Consider the following 24113-nt stretch of genomic DNA (forward strand, 5'->3'; position numbering starts at 1 on the left):
TAAGATGACAATATAATGGAACCAATATGAGGGTTATAGGAAGTGTCTTGAAAACTAATTAAGTCATAAGAAATGTCTTTGGGCAAAGCAAAGTTGAAAACCACTCTACAGGGCATGTTTGCCAATGAGTTTGTGGAAGGTCTTACTTCCTATGATCATAACCCCTTTAAATATTTAGAATTTGGGAAACCTTCCTTGATGAAAGTTGTAGATCTTTGAAATAGCTTTCCAACGATAGGTCGCCCAGCCCAAACGGAGCTACGTACAAAAAGTTATGCCCATTTTACTGAAGCCTGTCTTCGCTGGGAAATGGGTGACTTCGACGGGAAGATCGACGGTTCGTCCTTTGAACCGTCGATTGCGCATTGTTCACTGGAAATTGGATCAATTCGACAGAGCAGATCGACGTTTCGTCGATCTGATCGACGGTTCGTCCGTTGAACCGTCGATTGTGCATTGTTCACTGGAAATTTGGCCAATTCAACGGAGGAGATCGACGTTTCGTCGATCTGATCGACGAAACGTCGAATGAGCCGTCGATTGGAAGTACGTTTTCGGCTGATCTAACTTCGGGAGGCCATAACCCTATTATAGGTTGGGAATTTTAGAAAATGTATAACATGAAAGTTGTAGATATTTGAAATAGCTTTTCAACGGTATATTATGGGCCTCGAGGAGACATCTGGTTAGGGAGATATGAACGTTTTAAGACAGAAAGGTCATGCTGGACAGTGGACTTGATCCAACCCGAACTCAAGTTGGGTCAGACCCATTTCCACTTAATATTTAAGGGAAATGTCCAACCCTAGCAGCCTCCTTCCCTCATATTTTCAAATTTTAGAGAGAGAGAAAGGATAGTTAGAGAGAGAAAGGAGAGGATCCAACAAGTTGAAGGCCTCAAATCCCAAGGCTCGTGAAGGATAAAGTGTAGTACAAGTTCTTGCCGTCGTTCTAAGCTACAAATCAAACTTTGGAAGTTGATTTCGTGGTGGATGCTCACAAAAGGTAATATTCCTACTCTCAAATCATTTATAGTTGAGAATTGATGAATTCTTGGGAGAATAACAAATGGGTTTGATAAAGGAAATTATATGAATTATGCTAGAGTTTTGGATTGTTGATTTGGGATTGTTGTATTCATGTGGGTGATGAAGAATGACGTTATTACACCTAATTGAGATTGTAGAATCACCCAGAAGTAATAGAATGGGAATTGGGTGAAGAAACACCATTAATGGAGATTGTGAAGCTTTATGCCCACTAAGTGTTTGATAAAATGCTTAGATGACCAAATCATGAATACTTTGACTTGTATTGCTATAGATCAAAGTTGAAAGGGGCGACGAACATTGTATTACGCTCAAAGGCTGGAATTAAGGTATGTGAGGCTAACTATCTACGTTAGGGAATGTTCATAATTCTCCCTACGCCTCATTCTTCATACTTGTTAGCAATTTGACTCAGAATATAGTTTAGCCCTAGTTTCATGATATGATATAGAACTGTTATCTTCTAAGGTTGCAGTTACAAAATTCGTTCATGGTTGTCACTTTGAACATCATGAACTCAACACGTAATCTTTGTAGACTTATGCATTATTATCACATGAGTCTCAGTCAGTGTATAGCCAGTTATTTACAAGAGTCCCATAATCAGAAACAGTTATCATGCTATCAGATATAGCCAGTCTCAGTTTTGTGAATTGTTAATGTTGAACACCTGTATCTGTACTTTTGGGCCCTAGGCCACAGTTTATGCATACGTATTGCTTGGGCCAGAGGCCACAGTTTTTGTGCACATTATTTGGGCCCGAGGCCACAGTTATAATTACAGTTTTACAGGTGATTCTTCATCCAGAACAGGGAGTACTTCAGCTTCTTACTTTCCTGTTTAGTTCAGTTTCAGTTTCAGTTTCAGTTCCAGTATTTTATTGCTTCAGTTGCTTTACATACCAGTACAATTCAAATGTACTGATGTCCCTTTTTATTGCTTGGGGACCTGCATCTCGCGATGCAGGTAACGATACACAGGTTGACGACTCAGCTAATTAGGAGTGCACATATCAGCTATTGGTGAGCCCCACATTCATTCGGGGCGTTGTCAGCTATCCAGTTATTTCAGTTTATAGACAACTCTATTATTCAGTACTCTTAGAGGCTTCATAGACACAGTTCAGACAGTCAGATATTTATTATGTTAGCCTTGTTGGCAGTCGTTCAGTTGTTTGGTTTAGCCATGTTGGCTAATTTCATATATGTTCAGATTGCTTAAGTATTTCCGCATTATGATATTTCAGTGAGACTTTCAGTTGATCAGCATGTGTTAATTTTATTCTATAAATTAGTTATGTTTTGGTATCACATGTTGATTCAGCAGCCATTTGGTTCGCTCGGTCACATGCAGTCAGGCACCGGGTGCCGTGTTACGTCCAGGCCCAGGTTCGGGGCGTGACAAAGCTTGGTATCAAAGCCCTAGGTTCAAGTGTCTTAGGGAGTCTATGAAGCCGTGTCCAGCGGGGTCTCTTTTATATGTGTGAGGGCCCCACACATATAAATAGTTGACCACCAAGACATTCAGGATTTGTCTCATTTCTTTCTACTCTAGATTGTGCCATAAAGCTTAGAGCGATAAGTAACTTCTCTTCCTATCGAATTACGTACGTTTCGAATACGCAGGAGACGAACAGGTAATTCAAGGTCCAAGTAAGGATGTTTACCCATAGGGGGTACAATTGAGCAGTACTTACTGGTAACGAATGAGACTTCAAGTGCTATTAAAAGTGGAATACAATGTAAGATGCCCGAGAAGGGGTGTAGTAGAAAGAATAGTATGTTGAATGATAATGATGTTCTTGAGAAAGGAGAATGGGATACCACAGGGAGAGGATATTAGAGAATTTAGAAAAGGAGCTAAGTCTGCAGAAAACATAAATCATGAAGGATCTCAAGAAAGTGGTGGCAGACAGTTTTCTACCGAAGGTCATCAGGACCCACTCCATCTGCAGTTAAAGATTGAAAGGGAAAATAAACAGGAAAGAGTAACAGGTACAGTTTGAGTTGGACATATGAGGTAAGTTCATCATTTTTATACTGTTGTTGAAATTGGAAGCCCTGTATGGCTATGATTTGATATGACATATATATATATATATGTTGGCCTTGTAAGGCATTGTTGGTATTTCCTGCGTGCAGGTTTTGGGATAGTAAGAAATACAGAGGAAACTCTGCCAAAATTTTCCTAGAAATAGAAGGAGAATGAGATATAAGTTCGTAGTATGTCTTGAAAGGTCGTGTCAACAGTAATGATAGGATTTGACCAAGTTGCAAGTCTGACTTCGAGAAATAAAGTTAACTGTAAAATTGATAGTAATAGTAATTATGAGGTCAATATCGATATGGTAAAAAGTAATGCTAGGATAATTTGGAAGGACTTGTGATACTAAGAGATGATATGGAAAAGGTTGGCCAATCTTAATGGAGTATTATATTGAGGTATCGACTGAATTGATAAGCAGGGATAAATTACGACGAGTTTATATTTAAAAGAAGTAATAGTTGTGACGAATATGAATGATTTTAGTTTGTTTAAGTTTTAGTCAGATCAGAGTTAGAGAGTACGACAGCTGTAAGTTAATTCAGAAGTAATTATTATTATGAGATAAGGAGATGTGACAGTCCTCTCTTAAGCTATGTGAGTAAGTGTTTATTCCAGATGGGTATAGTCTGATATGACTTTGAAATGTATAGAAAGTTTGGGTATCTTTCGTATAAGATAGATAAAGGTTTCTTAAGTGTGATCCATAGTTCAGAAAAGATAGTATACAGCCATAGAATAGAGTCAGATGATGAGGGAGAGTTAGAAATAACTTAGGTTATTCAGAGCAGAATAAGAAAATATGAAGCTAGCAGGTGATTAACAGAAAAATAGTAAGTAAGTTTTGAGTAGATACAATGCATTAGCAATTTTAGCAGAACTATTAGAAATATGATTTGATTTCCTATTCAAATGAACACCTTGAGTGGGTGACAGTTCAGATACATCCGAATATGTGTGTTAGAAACCAAGGGCTTAAGTTAAGTTTAGAGTAGAGTGATTAGTGGAAGAAGAAATCAACTAAGTCGTAAGACAGCAAACTACAGAAGAATAACCTTTAAGAGTTGTAAAAAAAAAAAGGGTTTGTCCTAAGATTTACAGTGTGAGCAGAGTTAAGTCGTTAAGATGGAGTATGCCAGTTATGAATACAGGAGCAACCCGTTCATGTAAGTAAATTTAGTTTTTCCCCATGAGAAATTGCTCAGATGTGAGTAAAAAAAAAAATCGTCAGTGTTGTAGAGTACAAAGGAATTACAGAAGATAAGGAAGGTTAATTGGATCTCATCAAAAGAGAAGAATTTGTAAGTATAAGACGTTAGCCTTGGTCTAAGGGGGAGATGCATAAATCGCTAGTAAGTCCAGTGAGATAATTGAAGACCCGAAGGGTTAGTATGAGATATGAAGAACCTTAATTCAGTTAGGTTGGCATAATGAGATAGTCTCCATAGGGAATATGCCTAACCCGAAATGAGTAGAATGATTGTCGGACGAATCGTGTCAAGTTCAATTACTATCGATTAGGCGATCCCAGAAAAGTTATAAGATCATGCCTAGTTATGTGTCAAAAGGGTAGTGCCATTGCACAAGACTCTAATATTTAAGGGGCTAGTGAAAGACTTAGCACACAACAGTACTATGAGTATTTTACAGTACTATGAGTATTTTAGGAAGTATCTCAGAAAAAAAAAAATCAAGTATAGGAAGTACAGCTCATGATTTAGGCAGACAAGAGAACTAAGGTGAAAGAAGTTCACCGCTTATCCAAGCTAGGGAATTCGACTTCCAGACTCTGAAGCAGGTGGAGTTATTGCCCGGAACATGGCATTCTTTCTTAGTCATTAAAGTTAGAGAGAAGCAGTTTGGTGATTCCTACTTGTTAAAGATGAAAGAGGGGATTCACGAATATAAAGCCTTAGCTTTTGCACAAAGGGGAGATAACGGTACCTTGAGATACCAAGGCAGATTATGCGTTCCAGATGTAGATGGGCTCAGAGAGCTAATTATGTCAGAAGCTCACCATTCTAGGTCTACCTCGTTCAGATAGGAGGAATGATTTAATTTGAGTGATTGTGGACAGACTTACGAAGTCAGCGCACTTCTTGCCAGTTAAGACCACAGATTGAACAGAAGATTATGCGAAGTCATATGTTAATGAAATTGTCGGATTGTATGGGACCCTAGTGTCCATTATTTCAGACTATAGTGCTCAGTTCACAGCGAACATCTGAAAATCCTTTCAGAAAGGATTGGGTACGAAGGTGAACCTTAGTACATCTTTTCATCCTCAAACAAATGGTGAGACAGATACGTTATTCAGATCTCATGTTATAATGTTCATATTAGTTCAATACTCTGATATTTATGTCAGCTTAGTACTCAGATATCAGTCCAGTACTCACGTATTCATGCCAGTCCCGTACTCAGTTAATCCAGTATTCAGTCAGCTCAGTATTCAGTTAATGTTACTCAGTTAATCCAGTATTCAGTCAGCTCAGTATCCAGTTAATGTTACTCAGTTAATCCAGTATTCAGTCAGCTCAATATTCAGTTAGTGTGTTAGTTTCGTATTCAGTTAATCCAGTATTCAGTCAGCTTAGTATTCAGTTAGTTCAGTAGAAATTCAGTTCAATGTCTCAGCAATTCAGTAATCATGTATTCATTCGGTTCAATAACCATGTGTCCTTGATTTCAATGGTAATTGGGATGACCACCTGCCTCTTATTGAGTTTACTTACAAAAACAATTGCCATGCTAGTATTGGGATGGCACCGTTTGAAACCCTTTTTGAGCGAAGGTGCAGATCACCGATTGGTTAGTCTAAAGTTGGGAAACAGAGTTGTTAGGACCAAATTTGGTCTATCAGGCTATAAAGAAGGCCAAGTTGATTTAGAAGCGTTTGAAGACGGCTCAGAGTCGCCAAAGGTCCTATTCGGACATGCAGCGTAGAGACTTAGAGCTCCAAGTTGATGATTAAGTGTATCTGAAAGTTTCGCCTATGAAATGCGTTATGAGATTTGGTAAGAAGGAGAAAGCATAGTCCCTCCATATGGACCATACAGAATCCAACGAAAGGTTGGTCAATTGGCTTATAAGCTTGAGTTGCCATAAGATTTGGCTGCTGTACACCCAGTGTTTCATGTATCCATGTTGAGGAAGTGTGTAGGAGACCCATCGTTAGTTGTTCCTGCTAATACTATAACAGTTAAGGATGGCCTCACCTATGAGGAGATCCCCGTAGACATTCTTGATCGCCAAGTTCGCAAGTTGAGAACTAAGGAAGTAGCCTCAGTGAAAGTCCTGTGGAGGAGTCAGAAAGCTGAGGAAGCTACATGGGAGGCGGGGGAGGATATGAAATCCATGTACCCGCACTTGTTTCAGCCTACAAAAGAGATTTATGATGAAGCACCAAGATTTTGAGGTATGTAAGCTTTCTTTTCATGCTTTTGGGTCATGTGTGGCCAATTTATAATGCTATTGTGATGTAGACTTGAGAGGCAATGATATTATGGGTTGCTGTAACAGGTTGGTAGTGCCTTATTACAGGGGAAACTCTGGCTAAATTTTTGTAGAATCCCGAATGCTTATCATTCGAGGACGAATGATCCCAAGGGGGAGATATTGTAACACCTCGTAGCTTCGAGTGAAAGTTCGACTCATAAGATGACAATATAATGGAACCAATATGAGGGTTATAGGAAGTGTCTTGAAAACTAATTAAGTCATAAGAAATGTCTTTGGGCAAAGCAAAGTTGAAAACCACTCTACAGGGCATGTTTGCCAATGAGTTTGTGGAAGGTCTTACTTCCTATGATCATAGCCCCTTTAAATATTTAGAATTTGGGAAACCTTCCTTGATGAAAGTTGTAGATCTTTGAAATAGCTTTCCAACGATAGGTCGCCCAGCCCAAACGGAGCTACGTACAAAAAGTTATGCCCATTTTACTGAAGCCTGTCTTCGCTGGGAAATGGGTGACTTCGACGGGAAGATCGACGTTTCGTCGATCTGATCGACGGTTCGTCCTTTGAACCGTCGATTGCGCATTGTTCACTGGAAATTGGATCAATTCGACGGAGCAGATCGACGTTTCGTCGATCTGATCGACGGTTCGTCCTTTGAACCGTCGATTGTGCATTGTTCACTGGAAATTTGGCCAATTCAACGGAGGAGATCGACGTTTCGTCGATCTGATCGACGAAACGTCGAATGAGCCGTCGATTGGAAGTACGTTTTCGGCTGATCTAACTTCGGGAGGCCATAACCCTATTATAAGTTGGGAATTTGGGAAAATGTATAACATGAAAGTTGTAGATAATTGAAATAGCTTTCCAACGGTATATTATGGGCCTCGAGGAGACATCTGGTTAGGGAGATATGAACGTTTTAAGACAGAAAGGTCATGCTGGACAGTGGACTTGGTCCAACCCGAACTCAAGTTGGGTCAGACCCATTTCCACTTAATATTTAAGGGAAATGTCCAACCCTAGCAGCCTTCTTCCCTCATATTTTCAGATTTTAGAGAGAGAGAAAGGATAGTTAGAGAGAGAAAGGAGAGGATCCAACAAGTTGAAGGCCTCAAATCCCAAGGCTCGTGAAGGATAAAGTGTAGTACAAGTTCTTGCCGTCATTCTAAGCTACAAATCAAACTTTGGAAGTTGATTTCGTGGTGGATGCTCACAAAAGGTAATATTCCTACTCTCAAATCATTTATAGTTGAGAATTGATGAATTCTTGGGAGAATAACAAATGGGTTTGATAAAGGAAATTATATGAATTATGCTAGAGTTTTGGGTTGTTGATTTGGGATTGTTGTATTCATGTGGGTGATGAAGAATGACGTTATTACACCTAATTGAGATTGTAGAATCACCCAGAAGTAATAGAATGGGAATTGGGTGAAGAAACACCATTAATGGAGATTGTGAAGCTTTATGCCCACTAAGTGTTTGATAAAATGCTTAGATGACCAAATCATGAATACTTTGACTTGTATTGCTATAGATCAAAGTTGAAAGGGGCGACGAACATTGTATTACGCTCAAAGGCTGGAATTAAGGTATGTGAGGCTAACTATCTACGTTAGGGAATGTTCATAATTCTCCCTACGCCTCATTCTTCATACTTGTTAGCAATTTGACTCAGAATATAGTTTAGCCCTAGTTTCATGATATGATATAGAACTGTTATCTTCTAAGGTTGCAGTTACAAAATTCGTTCATGGTTGTCACTTTGAACATCATGAACTCAACACGTAATCTTTGTAGACTTATGCATTATTATCACATGAGTCTCAGTCAGTGTATAGCCAGTTATTTACAAGAGTCCCATAATCAGAAACAGTTATCATGCTATCAGATATAGCCAGTCTCAGTTTTGTGAATTGTTAATGTTGAACACCTGTATCTGTACTTTTGGGCCCTAGGCCACAGTTTATGCATACGTATTGCTTGGGCCAGAGGCCACAGTTTTTGTGCACATTATTTGGGCCCGAGGCCACAGTTATAATTACAGTTTTACAGGTGATTCTTCATCCAGAACAGGGAGTACTTCAGCTTCTTACTTTCCTGTTTAGTTCAGTTTCAGTTTCAGTTTCAGTTCCAGTATTTTATTGCTTCAGTTGCTTTACATACCAGTACAATTCAAATGTACTGATGTCCCTTTTTATTGCTTGGGGACCTGCATCTCGCGATGCAGGTAACGATACACAGGTTGACGACTCAGCTAATTAGGAGTGCACATATCAGCTATTGGTGAGCCCCACATTCATTCGGGGCGTTGTCAGCTATCCAGTTATTTCAGTTTATAGACAACTCTATTATTCAGTACTCTTAGAGGCTTCATAGACACAGTTCAGACAGTCAGATATTTATTATGTTAGCCTTGTTGGCAGTCGTTCAGTTGTTTGGTTTAGCCATGTTGGCTAATTTCATATATGTTCAGATTGCTTAAGTATTTCCGCATTATGATATTTCAGTGAGACTTTCAGTTGATCAGCATGTGTTAATTTTATTCTATAAATTAGTTATGTTTTGGTATCACATGTTGATTCAGCAGCCAGTTGGTTCGCTCGGTCACATGCAGTCAGGCACCGGGTGCCGTGTTACGTCCAGGCCCAGGTTCGGGGCGTGACAGTGAGTAATCGGGCCTCAACTGACTCTCCCCATTTTCAAAAATAAATTCATCTTTCTCTACCGAAGAGCCAGTAACGGTGTAGAGGTCCAGTTGAACAGTCGCTCGCCTGGTTCTGCCCCTCTGATGCTGGGTGTTTCAGCACATTCCTCCAGAATCACGTAGCAATCTTCCTCTTGGAATAACATCATTATCCCCTCTTTAATGTCGACATCCTTAAGCACAGGCATTTTGTGGGGGAATGACTGGTACAGATTTGGGATGGGTTTGCAGAGATCTGTAACCTCTTGTCTCTTTCTGGTAAGCATTTCCTCCTCTGTGGGGACATAACCAAGCCCGAAGCGAAAATTATTTTGAAGGATAGGAACATGCTCAGTGATGCGCAACAGACTCTTCCCTAAACCTATTTCGAGTTCGAACCCATTCAGAAGCATACTGCAAGTGGTCATTTAATAAACTGCCGGTATAGGAGTTTTCACGGAATCGATCTTGTGGGCCGCTCCCACTAACTCCACGACATAGAAGTCTGTTCCCTTAGGCGTGGCTTCAATAATGGGTACGGAATTGTCTGGATAATTGTGCATGCTGGCCTCTCCATAGATCACCACTTCTTCTCCTTTCCAGACAAATTTTACAAATTAGTGGAGTGAGGATGGTATGCCCTTCCATGTGGATCCATGGTCTTCCTAGAAGCAAATTGTAATTGGCCGGTATTTCCATGACTTGGAATTCTGTGGTGAACTCAACAGGTCCCATTTGAATATCTAGATCAATTACTCCAGTGGCATCACAACGTCCTCCATCAAATGCTCTTATGTTAGTGTGGCTTTGGCCAAACTTTCCAAGGTCGTATCCTAGCTGAGTCAGAGTGGATTCGGGGAAAATGTTGAGTCCTGCCCCATTGTCAATTAACACCCGGATTACCACTTTGTTGCGACACATGATAGTGACATGCAATGCTTTGTTGTGGTTTATGCCTTCCTTGGGCAACTCTTTTTCTGTGAAGGCAATTTGGTGTTCTTCCATAACATAGGCGATCATTTCGACCAGATTTTCACTATTTGTTCCAGCCGGGACGTGAGCTTCCTCCAACACCTTCAATAGAGCGAGACGGTGTTGGGGTGAACTTCGCAGCAATGCTAGCACTGATATTTAGGCTGGGGTTTTCTTCAAATGCTCGATAATGGAGTATTCCTTCGGCTGCATTCGGCGCCAAAAGTCTTCAGCTTCGCCTTCAGTGATGGTCCTTTTCTGATTACCCACCCTTCGGCTTTTCGGGCTAGTAGTTCTAGAAACATAGGCTATATCTTCTCTTTTCTTTTTGCCACCTGCGGTGCCAGATGCACCTGCTCTGTTTAGTACACTAACAATCCTGCCGGTCTTGACGCCATCTTCAATAGCATCCCCAACGGCGACTAAATCTGCAAAGGAACTCCCTTTCATAGTTATCATTTTGTCAAAACAATCAGCTTTTTGGTATCGTATGAATGCGGCTAGCAGCTCAGCTTCAGTCATAGGTTGTTGCACACGCGCCGCTTCATCTCTCCCGCGACTGGCATATTCTCTGTATGTTTCAGTCGATTTCTGATGAATTTTCTCCAATGAGAAGCGATCAGGCACATTTTCCACATTAAAGCGGAATCTTTCCATGAATGAACTTGCCATTTCTTCCCATGTTTTCCATTGGCTAATGTCTTGAGAGATAAACCATTCCATGGCTGTTTCTGATAGACTTCAACTAAACAACCTCATGAGCAAGGCTTCATTTCCAACATTTCCAACAAACTGGTCAAAGTAAGCCCTCAAGTGAGCTCTGGGAATGCCTGACCCATTAAAGTGATCAAATTTGGAAATTTTGAAGCCTTCAGGCAGACCCAGGTCCGGATGTATGCATAAGTAAGAGTATCTCAACCCCTCTTTCTTTTTAGAGCCATGTTCCAGTTCAACAATTTTCTTCTCCATCTCCCTCTTGATTTTATCTATTCTTGGTTCAAAGAACATCTTCATGTTCTCCAGCTCTGGCGAGGAGTCAATATGGGTGACATAGTATTGAAAGGTGACATTTAGCTGCACGGGGTGAATCACAGGAACTCCTATCGCCTGAGGGGCTTGATAAGCAGTTGTGTTTGTAGCGTGAGCAGGTGTTTGAAAAACTGGATTTTGGTGGGATGAATTCCACACATGGGTGGTATTTCGGTGTAGTGGAGTTTGAAAAGTAGCCCCAGTATGGGTTTACGGGAAATGGTTAGGAATTGGTAAATATAGATTTAGAAAAGTGGGTGGAGGTCTCCTAACCTCGGTATTAGTAGCATTTTCTTTCTCGGCCCTCAAGCGGTCCGCTTCTTCTCTGGCTTCGGCCAATTGCCTCATCAGCAGGTTAACAGCCTCTTCCAAAAGGCATTCCAGTTATGCCAGTTGTTGGGGTACCTTCGATTAAAGCAGTTATGTTCGGTGGTGGAGTTTCAAGCATGCTTTCTTCTTGAGGGTTTAAGGACGCTGCCGCAGCTTTTGATCGAGTAACTCGTGCTAGTGAATCGACCCCTGTCATTAAGAAAAAACAACTCAAAAGCTCCCAAGTTAGCGTTAGATTTAAGCACGAAATGCAAAATATCACGTTGTTTGCAGTTTATAGCATATAGATTCATATATTTTATTACAACTCTTAATTGATTCACATTCTAAGGGTATTTTGATCTTTTTATATTTCTTGGGATTATTGATTTTTCGATAAGTGGTCTTTATGGTTGATTTGCTTCTACCCATACTGTACTAAGGGGAGTTATATTTTTATTATAATAGGACCGAGTCTTAAATAGACTGCCTACGTATCCCACCAAAGGGAAATCAGGTCCATCCGTAGTTCAGGCATACACAGAAAAGGTTTTTCCCTATGCTACCTAAAACTTAGTTTTTCTACCCTGAACCGGCCTTAAATAGGCTTCCCACGTATCCCCAATAGGACATCATGTTGCCGTAGTTCCGTTTACATAAAAAAGGAAAGGAATACTCTATCTTATTGAAAACGGTAAAAGGATACTTATGTTTTTCTACCCAACCATACTAAGCAGGTCTTCATTATCTTCATCTTCTATCCTTGTCTTCCCGCGACAATCCAAACATGACCTTCATTCACGAGGCGTTCCAGCTCGATTTTGAAATTCACACATTCTTCAATGTCGTGGCTAGGGCGACCATGGTGATGCACGCAAATCCCTTCTTTCAGAGATCCTGGGAGACCCTGATAGGTTTGTGGCACTGCTCTTATCTTCTTCACGCTACATAGTAGGGAGTGGATCCTGGCATATGATTCTTTGAATTTGGAGAAGTCGCTCTGTCACGATATATTTTAGCCTAGGTCATGCGGGCCCTTACCTTTCCCACCTCCGTAGGCGAACCCTTAGCTCAACATTCACGATAATGTAACATAGCGGAAGAAAGTAAAATAATATAAGTCTCACAATAATATATAATAATAACAAGTGCGGAAGTAAATGAAATCCACCACAGTAATTGGTCTGGTCATACAAGAGCAATTAAATCCGAATACTAAAGGTCTGAATAATAATACATAAGTAGTCTCAAAGCATGTCTCTGAATGGAAAGCAAGACATAAGTAATTAAAGAGTCTTCGAGGTCAGCGGACGCCATGATCACCCTGGAAAACTCAAGTGGGAGCTGAAGAGTCAAACAACCACGAGTCAGAGAAGTAGATTCGACCTGATACTCTGCATTCATAAAAGAAAGCAGCAAGTGCAGGTCAGTACAAACAATACTATTGGTAGGCATCATCGGCCGACCAAGCATAGATAACACAATTTAGAAATTAAGTAGATATCAAGGAATCCAACAAGTATAAAATAATAAGATCACAACCAAGTGTTCGTCATCGCCTACGTAAAGCCTCTAAACCAGACTACACCAAGTCCGAAATATATATATATATATCCAATCCAATCATCACAGTCAATCACCACGAATCGAAATCAAGCCAATGCAATGCGATGAAATATAATGTAATAATGGAATGGATGAGATGTAATGCCATGAAAATGAGGTGTACACATGTACTCTGGACAAAAATATCAACGTCTCGGTAGCAAACACAGTGTGACTCGTGAAGTCGTGTCATCCGTCCCGAATCTTTGCCCAACAAACAGATGGGACCCTGGCTAATTGCTCACAGGGGGAGTCTCCCAGCACCACCCTAGGGGACCTGTGGAGCCGATGCACTAACAACGATTCTAAAATAACATCGGAATCGACCATGCAACAACGATGCCGGAATATATCATCGGTCATCGGCCTTCTCATAATCACTCAAGTAAAAGAGTCGCTCAATCAATGATATCGGATAATTACTGGCTATCGGCCATGCATCATGAATATGAGGGAATGTATGCAATGCATATATCAACGGTTTCGGAATTGAACCTCGGACATCAGCCTTCTCACAATCACTCATGTAAAAGAGTTGATCAGACATCAGGTTTATACAATCAACGATTTCAAAATGGATCTTCGGACATCGGTCTTTTATAATCACTCAAATATGAAGTTTATCAAATATCAATTCGCTCATCAATGATACCGGATCATCACTGGGTATCGACCATGTATCATGAATGTGTGAGAATGCGTGCAATATGTACATGAAGTATCAACAATCAAGTTCAATATCACAAGTACCACGAAGGGGTATGCCAACAATGTGTCATATCACAATACCAACAATGGTATGCCAACAATACATCGATATCACTAGTACCAACAACAGGTATGTCAACAAGGTATCATATGCAACTATCAACAATGAAATACCAATCATATCTCAGTCATAACAGTAACGCATATTCCAATATCTACTACTACTCGTGGCGACAAACCACCAAAATGGAACAATAAACACATATAACATGGTGGCTAGTCTCAACACACAGCAGGGCCCAACCTAAGGAAATATCCAACCCAACTTCATACTCTAAGGTTTGCATGCTGTGCCCGACATTATATTCTAAATATGTGATTCGCTATGCATAGTCTATAAGTCATAACCTACCTGGACTGCCGAATCGCAATACCAATAAGTCACTCTATCGCTTTGCCCTTCCTCTGAAGCTCAGAACCAAAGCAGTCTAAGCATAACCGAATTCTAAATTAGAAATCATGGAGAATGATACTAATATTGCTATGATATCAATTATGCCCATTTTAACTCTAAAAATTGGGGAAACAAGCCAACAAGGGCGAAACGGGAAATTTGTGGGCAAAATACAAGATAATTACCGGATATGATATCAATTAGGTCGATTGATTGTTTTCAAGCGCCTGTTGGCCATGGAGGTTCAGACTCTGGTCAACAGTTTCATTCAGCTTGATATTTCAGCTCTGGGCAGGATTTTGGCTAATACAGAGGCGAGGTCGTCTTTATTGGATCGGATCAGGACTCATCAGTTGAGGATGCTCAGTTGAGCAAGATTAGAGATAGAATTTTTATGGGTGAGGCCAAGGAGGTCGTGATTGATTCTGAGGGCGTTTTGACGATCAGAGGGCGCGTGTGCATTCCTCGTGTTGGTGATTTGATTCAGTTGATCTTGTCTGAGGCTCATAGCTCTCGCTATTCCATTCATCCGAGGGAGACTAAGATGTACCATGACTTGAGACGGCACTATTGGTGGCGTCGGATGAATAGAGATATGGTTGATTTTGTGACTAAGTGTGGAAATTATCAGTAGGTAAAGTATGAGCACCAGCGACGCGGTAGGGTGCTTCAGAGGTTGCCTATTCCCGAGTGAAAGTGGGAGAGGATTACCATGGATTTTGTTACGGGTCTTCCGAAGACCCTTGGCAAGTTTGACTCTATTTGGGTGATAGTTGATCGGTTGACTAAGTCCGCTCAATTTGTTTCAGTTCAGGTTTCCTATACCGTGGAGAAGTTATCCAAGATATACATTCGGGATATTGTGAGGTTTCATGGGGTTCCTATTTCTATTGTATCTGATCGGGTTACTATTTTCACTTCCCGTTTCTGGAGGGCGTTTCATGAAGAGTTGGGTACCCGATTGGATCTTAGTATAGCTTTTCATCCCCAGACCAACGGCCAGTTCGAGCGGACTATTCAAGTGGTCGAGGACATGTTGAGAGCATGTTTTATTGATTTTGGTGGTCATTGGGATCAGCACTTACCATTGGTAGAGTTTACGTACAATAACAGTTATCATTCGAGTATTGGCATAGCGCCTTTTGAGGCTTTATATGGTAGGAGATGTAGATCTCTGATTAGTTGATTTGATGGATTTGACTCTCGTCCTTGGACAGTGTTGTTAAAGGCGAGCGTCTTCTCGCCTTTGGCGAGAGGCGTGGCGAGGCGAGGCTCCATCGCCTTTTATGGCCATGGCGAGCAGGCCTTCAAAAGGCGAGAAAGGCGCTAATGGCGCCATGTCGAGGCACCCAGTTATGGCGAGGCGAGCAGTCCATTTAAAAAAAAAAACAATTAAAAGAAGTGGAGGACTTAAATGAAGTGGAGGACTTAAATAAAAATAGCAGCTAGGGTTTTTTGTTTGCCTCCTCCTCTCTTCTCCTTCAAGGTTTCAGGTACGTCTCTTTCTCCTTCTTTTTCTTCAGTTCTTCTTCTTTCTTATTTTCGACTTCTGCTTCTTCTTATGTTCTTCTTCTTTTTTTCCGGCGACAACTGCCCTATTTCCGTCCACCTCTGTTTTGTTTTTTCCTTCTTCTTTTTCTATTTTTTTACCCTCTGTTTTTTTCTCCTCTGTTTTTTTTTCTCTGTTTGGACCAGTGAGGCAGTGATTGTTTTGGTCCTATTTTTTCTGTTCAATAATTGTTTAAATTTTGTTATACAGTTATAAACAGTAGGTTCAAATTCAATGGACCTTTAGTATTGCACTATTGCTTTAATTTTAGTGTTGCTTGTCTTGTCACTTATGAATTATTGAGTCATTGACTCATTCGAGTTCTAGACTTTTAGTATCTACTATCTACTTTTAATTTTTGAATTGAAATATTTGCTAATATGTTATTGCTAGTGAGATTTTGATTATTTACATATGCAATTAAATATTTTAATTTTTTGGTATTTATTGGCGCCGCACTTCAAAAAGGCGAGCGCCTCGCCTCGCGCCGCGCCTTAAGGCGAGGCAAGCCCTTGTCGCCTTTTGTCGCCGCGCGCCGTCCAAAATACTGGCCTTGGAGCATGGATCTATGGAGAGGGTCCCTTAATAGAGTGAGAGTTATTCAGGCCAAACTTTAGGCAGCTCAGAGTCTACAGAACATGTACCCGGACCGGATGGTCTGGGATTTGGAGTTTGCTATAAGTGACCAGGTTCTATTAAAGGTTTCACCCATGAAGGGTGTTATGAGGTTCAGTAAGAGGGGCAAGTTGAGCCCCAGGTATGTTGGTCCATTTGTGATTGTTGATCGTATGGGTGATGTAGCTTAGGAGTTGGCATTGCCGCTAGGCTTGGCAGGAGTTCATCCGATTTTTCATATTTCGATGCTAAAGAAGTACCATGCTGACGGTACCTACATTGTTCTTTGGGATTCTATATTGCTTGATGAGCATTTGACCTATGAGGAAGAGCCTATTGCGATCTTAGATAGGCAGGTTCGAAACTTGAGGTCGAAAGAGATTGCTTCTGTGAAGGTGCAATGGAAGCACCATCCTGTTGAGGAGGCTACTTGGGAGATCGAGTTCGACATGCGTAGCCGATATCCTCAGTTGTTTGCTGATTCAGGTATTCCTGCTTCTTTTCTATGGTTCAATTGGTATATGATGTAACGATCCGTTTGGTTATTATAGTCTTTTTGACATTTTTGCCCTTTCCCGAGCATTGATTAGCTCATTTTGACATGAGGGGACAGTTGGCATGCTTCCCGAGATGTCTAGATCGGATTCGGGCAATTGTTTGGTGAATTTGGGCTTATGGTGAAAAATAGTTGACCCAAAGTTGACTTTTGGGTAAACGGACCTTTTTCGGAAATCCGTCAGTTTTAAGAGGCCCGGATGGTCGTTTAGAACTTGTGTGTGCATTTAGTTCGGTTCCTAATGCACTCGGATGCATTTTGGGACTTGGGTTAGGAAATTTAAATTAAGGTATCGGGGGTTCACTCGGTCAACGAGACCTCCTTTGGAAATTTCGAGGCCACGAGTGCGTTCACAGCGTGTTTTTATATGTGTCTATGTGTATGGTATGTGAGCAAATGGCCTCAAGAATTAGTCAGAAAATCAGGTTGAATTGTGAACTTGGGTGACTTTTCTGGTGTCTAGTGCCTGCTTTGGCGGCACCAGCACCGCGTCAGCAGTACCGCTGGAGCGGTCCAAGCATTTTAGTGCTGAAGCGGCTCCGCTGGAGCTGTCCCAGTGTCACTAAAGCGGGTGACGGGCAGTGTGTATGATTAATGAAGTATTAAAAGCCGTTAGATCCTCATTTATTTCCATTTCGAAATTAGAGCTTTCGGGGACTGTTCTTAGAGATATTTCGGGAATACTCTTAGAGGTAAGTCTTACTAATCCCTCTTCTATCTCTTTAATCCTAATCCTCATAGATTCTCCCTTTCCTTTAATAATCCCTCAGTAATGGAAGATGAAAGTGGGTTTTGATGAACTTTTTCTCTAGGCTTATTAATGATGAAATGGATGGTGTTTATGCCAGATTTTGATGAATCTAAGCTTGTTAATCATATATCTTCCATTTCTAGTGTTGAATCAAAGAGTTAGGGTTTATACCCAAATTGGAAGTTTTGCTTCAAATTCGAAATTGAATAAATCTATGAGTTAATTTAGCAATTAGTGGTCGGGCTATGATCACCTAGTGCTTAATTTGATATTTTGCTTCTAAATTTCCCAATTGCCCTTGTGGGCCCCGTTTCCCCAATTTCTAGGGTTAGATTGACCTAAATTGAATGGTAGCGATATTAGTATCATTCTATATGATTTCGAATCTAGAATTCGAATATGCCTGGACTATTTTGGTTTTGAGGCTCAGCGGAAAGGCAAGGCAAAGGAGTGAGTTGTTGGTGGTTGCGGTTCGGCCATCCAGGTAGGTTATGGCTTACCTTTGGTGAGACTTCGTATAGCGAAGCATATATTTAGATTATATTGTTAGAGATAGCATGTGATCCTTCGGGTATGAAGTTGGGTTGGATATTATCATAGGTTAGGCCCTGTTGTGTGTTCGGGCTCGCCACCCCGTTGTGTTGTGATTTGATTGATCTATTGTGTTTCCTTGATGCCATGAGTTGTTGATAGATATTAGGTTCTGTTTTATCATCTTGAGTACGATGTTGTTGGCATACCCACTATTGGTACTTGTGACTCGGATATATTATTGGCATACCGATTATTGGTACTTGTGATATTGAGCATGATTATTGATGATGATACATGCATCGCGTGCACTCTGATTTTTTCATGAAACACTGTAGAGATACTAATGATATCTGATCAAACACTTTGATGAGCTAGGCTCGATTTTACTTGAGTGATATGAGAGGCCGATATCCGATGTTAGTTCCGGAATCATTGATTGAGTAAGTGCATAGACTCCGTAAGTCCCCCAGAGTGGTGCTGCTGAGAACCCCCCATGGTTAAAGATCTGGGGTGCCGTCTGTCTGTTGGGCAAAGATCCGGGATGGGTGGCACTTAGACTTCGCGAGTTACACTGGGTTGTGCTATCGAGATGTCGATATTTCCGTCCGGAGTACATGTGTATACAACATTTGCATGGCATTAAATTGCATTCATACACTGTTTCATTGCATTGCATTATGGCTTGATTTGAGATGTTTTGGTGTTGTACTTGTGATGTTGGATTCAGACTTGATACATTCAGACTTGATACATTTGGGATTAGATGCTTTACTTAGGCGATGACGCGTACTTGGATTCGATTACATTTGATTTATACCTATTGGTTTGTCTGCCTATCTGCTTTATTATCTGAATTATGTTAGCTATGCTTAGTCGGCCGATGATGCCTACCAGTACTGTTGTTTTGTACCGACCTACACTTGCTGTATTCCTTTATGAATGTAAAGTATCAGGTCGGATCCGCTTTTGTTACACGTGGCTGATAGTTGCTTCAGCATTATCTTCGAGTTTCCAGGGTGAGCATGGCCATTCGCTGCCTTGAAGACTTCTCTATCTTTATGTCCTATTCTATTCAGAGACATAGACCCTAGGGGTATTATTATTATTCCGCACTATTCTATATATATATATATATATATATATATATATAACATGGGACTTACATTTATTCTATTCCATTGCTTGATTTAATTACTTATGTCTTAATTATTGTTGGGTTAAGGGTTCGCTTACCGAGGTGGGAGAGGTAAGTGCCCGTACGGCTTATGCCAAAATGGGTCGTGACATGAAACATTAGCCTAATGACAGGCTTTAAAAACTTAAACATGTTTTGACAGAACAAACGTTTTGATAAGCACTTCAGTTAAGTTAGCTTATGTCAATAACATATTTCATTGTAAAGAGAATGAAAAGTCTTTTTGGGAAAAGTCAGTATATCTCAAGGTTATACAAATTAGTTTAGGCTCTCAATTTTCAGCAAAAAACAAGGAGGATCCACAAATCATTTGGAAAACAGTGATCACTTTTAAACAAAGAGAAGGATCTGTCTGGTTTAAGTTTATATACCATTCAAACATAACCACCAACTGATCACTTCAAAAACAACTGAACATAAAAGTTACAAACACATATTTCAAAGTAAAAATAAAAACTTAACCAAAATGTACCTAGTTAATGAAAAAAGAAATCATTTAGGCATACTAAAAAAAAAAAAAAAACTTTGAACTAAAGGGAGTATGAATTAATTCAATAAGATTAGAATGGATGACCTTTTGGTTTTGGGAAATGTATACAACTTAGATCAAACATGGAACAAAGTTTTAAAGTAGTTACCCTAAATATCATTAAAGAGTGCATGGTCTGGATTGAAAATTTAGGTTAGCTAATGTTACACCTCGTAGTTTTGTACGTTGAGATTTGTAGGTATTAATTGTTCAAATTGTACACACTGGGGCTATTTTCCAGGACATATGAGATTATGCACCTATCTTATGGTTGTGAGGGTTTAAGTTCATGTAATAGGTCATGGAAGGATTGGAGGACAAGTGAATTAAGGAATTATACATGTTCATTCTTCATATATGAGAGCTTGGTATCATGTTTAGTAAGTATCGGGAAGGTTGGATGTTAAGCAAATTGAAGAAATTAAGTTTATTGAAACTTTGGGAAAATTTGGCAGAATTCCGAACACAAAATTTTGGGTCAAATTTAAAGAGGTGTATCTCCTAGAATACAAGGAGTTACGGAACCCATAACCTATGCATTCATAAGTTCAGCGAGTCTACGTTCCAATGCGATTGGCAGAACCAAATTCGCACATCTAAGGTGGGAGTTATGAGCCGTCGAAGCACATCGACGACCCGTCAATAGTGAGTCGGTGGAGAATTTTTTGGAATGTTATTTATTGATCCATTTCATTTTATCCTTCATTATTTCACACACCAACATACCCTAAATTTCCTAATACTCCCCTCAAAACTTTTCCCAATTCACTCCATCATCCAAGTAGGATTTGAGCCCGTAAAATGCGAGACTAGTTAGCACATCATAGTAGCTCGTGTTTCTATTATGTTGGTGGTCTTGGGGCCTTAAAGAAAATTGTTGTGGTTGAGGTTATGGACTATATGAGGTATGTTTTCCATCAAAGCTTTGATATTAAATGGTTCTTGAAGGATTTTAATAGTTTTAGGTTAAGGAAATTGTGATATAAAGATTACAAGTTGGCATGATGGTGTTGTTAGCTTGGGGTCTGATTTGAAGGAAGTTTTAGGATGGATTTACTTATGCTTTGACTAGTAGTTCTTGATTATTTTGTTGATTGATGTTGGTATTGATGTCTAGGCTTGATTTGGAGTTGGTTTGGAATGGAAACTATAGGGGAAATGCTGCCCGAATTCCATTAACTTAAGAACTAGTTTAAGCTTGGATTATGAGTTTTCCCTTAACCTAATTATATGGTAAATGATATTGAATTTAGATTTGTGAACTCAGGAAGATAGAAATTGAGTAATAAGGAGACAACGAGGTATGTTAAGACTGTTCCTTCTTTTCTTGGTATGATTCCATCTAAGGTAAGAGCGTAATAACCTTGTGACCAGAAATTGTCTAAGTATAGCTTGTCATATTGTTACATGATTTCCGAGTGTTCTGTTATTCTTTCTGAGGGACTATATTCCCTCCAATGTCCTTGAGTTCATAGAGAGACAGAAGAGACATGTTACAGTATCGGTATTCTTTTGCGCATACATGATATACATATATTTTATTTAGCCTGGCCACTTGGTCAGTGAGACTTTTCTTTAGCCTGGCCTCTTGGTCAGTGAGACTTTTATTTAGCCTAGCCACTTGGTTAGTGAGACTTTTCTTTAGCCTGGCCGACGAGTCAGTGAGACTTTTATTTAGCCTGGCCACTTGGTCAGTGAGACATATGATATCATGGTATTGCATTTCATTACATGATATACATATATTTTATTTAGCCTGGCCACTTGGTCAGTGAGACTTTTCTTTAGCCTGGCCTCTTGGTCAGTGAGACTTTTATTTAGCCTAGCCACTTGGTTAGTGAGACTTTTCTTTAGCCTGGCCGACGAGTCAGTGAGACTTTTATTTAGCCTGGCCACTTGGTCAGTGAGACATATGATATCATGGTATTGCATTTCATTTGAGATAGATCAGAAGGACATTCTGAGAATTCTTTGGCCTCTAGATTGTATTGTTTTCAGTTCAGTTTCAATTATCGTTTGCCTTACATACTCGATACAATATTTTGTATTGACGTCCTTTTTGCCGGGGGCACTGCATACATGCCTACAGGTACAGATCGACAGACTGATAGACCTCCCTAGTAGGCAGAATCTGATATCAGCTGATTGGTGAGCTCCCTTTTTGTTCGGATTTGTCCGGTCCTTGGAGTCTCTCTTTTTTATTACAGATTGTGTGGTACAGTCATGCATTCCCTAGAGGCTTGTAGATGAGTCCTGTATATAGTGTGTCTGTATGACAGCCTCGTCGGCTTGTATATGTCTGTTCGGATACTGTTGGCTTTGTACCACCATGGCAGCCTCGTAGGCTGGTTCAGTTGTATATGCATATTTTGTGTGTGTGTGTGTGCCCAGTTCAGACGAAATAGTCAGTATACATATATATTGTCTCGCCGGCTTGTTGGTATTATCTGTGTGCAGGTGGGCCTTACCGGCTTAAGTTGGGAGTTATTCCCCAGAGTTTCAAATTTAGACTGGTTCGCTCGGGCCTAGTTTGGCGTCGAGTGCCGGTCACGCCACTCCAGATTTGGGGCGTGACAACTAATTTCTTAAGAATGGGGTCTATATCCCCTAAACATGAGAGAATTTACAACTCTATTCAATTTCAGTTTAACTTTAACCATCCTATGTTTGACATACAACCCTTAACAACTCCTAATAACAAGACATGAAATATGCTTAAGCAAACAAACAACAATAGGTTAGAAGGAAAACTCATTTCTCCATAAACTGGTAGCCTTAAACCACATCAACTAAAAAAAAAAATGGAAAAAACACTTAGTTAAAACATAGTTACTCTTAGTGGAATGTGTCTTGACCTTAGTCAAATTTTGGTTCTTGAGCCAACAAAAATGATGCAGAAAAAACACATGAGCTGTATTTCTAATTATGAACACAAGCACACATCAACAATGATCTATTTTTTACTCTATTGACATATTAACTACTCTAGTTTTAAAGTTGAAGGAAATTCATGTCTTAATCTAGAAAATGAGCTATTCTCCTTCCTTTTACATTACTGTAAGGGTGGCTATAACCTTCCTTTTAATGGAAATCTAGAAACAAGAGACTGCTATTCCACAGTTACCTTTTAACAACGAAAATGCACATCCTTGATTACTATAAAAAGAAAGCAGCTAGCAATCCCCTATTTTCTATTTAAGAAGAGACTGTAACATTCAGATATCAACACCGTTAATCATTTTCCATATTTTTTCTGAAACGAACAACAAAGAAGTATACATCGAGACTAAAACAATCACAAAATAAAGACTACCTGAATCTAACAAGGATCAGGCAGAGAAAACAAATATCAATGACTTAATTTCTAAACATATGAAAACTAAACCTAACAGCAAGAAAAATGCTAAAATCAAGATGAGGAAGGTGATTTACCTTTTTGCCGAGTAGCGACAGGGACCACGAGAGTTGAGTCGATTACTTTTCACAAATGATGATGAGCTGACTCAAACTCAAAAACTTTTTAACTTGTTCCGATACTCGGAGAACTCAACTTAGATGTGGGAAAACTCTTGTTTTGATCCAAGTATTCAAAGTTTCCGAACTTTGTGGTGTTAAAACCTTATACGAGAATGAAGAATTGGGGTTCTATTTATAGAACCCCAAATGACTAGGTTTTTCCTTACAAGCAATGTGGGACAAGTTGGATTGTCATGGAATCCAATTTTAATGAAATTCTGAAATCATTTTGTATTTCTTTGAAATCCGAATCTTTTGAAAGAAAAGGCATGTTACCGTTGATTATGAAGAAGATGACAATGAAGAATTAATAACTTGTTTTTTGTTCTAATTGACATAATTTATACTTAAAGTTATACGTAAAATATACATAATATATATTAGGGTATTTTTCCAATGAAATGACAAAATCCAAAAGTGGTTTTAGAAGGTATTTTTGATTTTCTAAATAATCTTTTTACTCTATTTGCGATTCAAGAAGTTTGACTAGTTAATTTGAACTTTTGGAGGGCAAATATTGGGTGTCAACACAAGGTCTATTGGAAAACAT

At 39.8% G+C, this 24113-nt stretch overlaps 1 long non-coding RNA gene across 1 annotated transcript; it reads right to left on the reverse strand.

Moving 5' to 3' along the window:
- Positions 1-12658: 12658 nt before the first annotated feature.
- LOC132633834 (uncharacterized) lies at positions 12659-23799 on the reverse strand. The gene is made up of 2 exons (XR_009579855.1): positions 23480-23799; positions 12659-12945 (listed from the first exon to the last, which is right to left on the reverse strand). It is a non-coding gene; the product is annotated as an uncharacterized LOC132633834 (long non-coding RNA).
- Positions 23800-24113: the final 314 nt, after the last annotated feature.

Source organism: Lycium barbarum, chromosome 3, assembly GCF_019175385.1.
Source record: "Lycium barbarum isolate Lr01 chromosome 3, ASM1917538v2, whole genome shotgun sequence".
NCBI classification, from domain to species: domain Eukaryota; kingdom Viridiplantae; phylum Streptophyta; class Magnoliopsida; order Solanales; family Solanaceae; genus Lycium; species Lycium barbarum.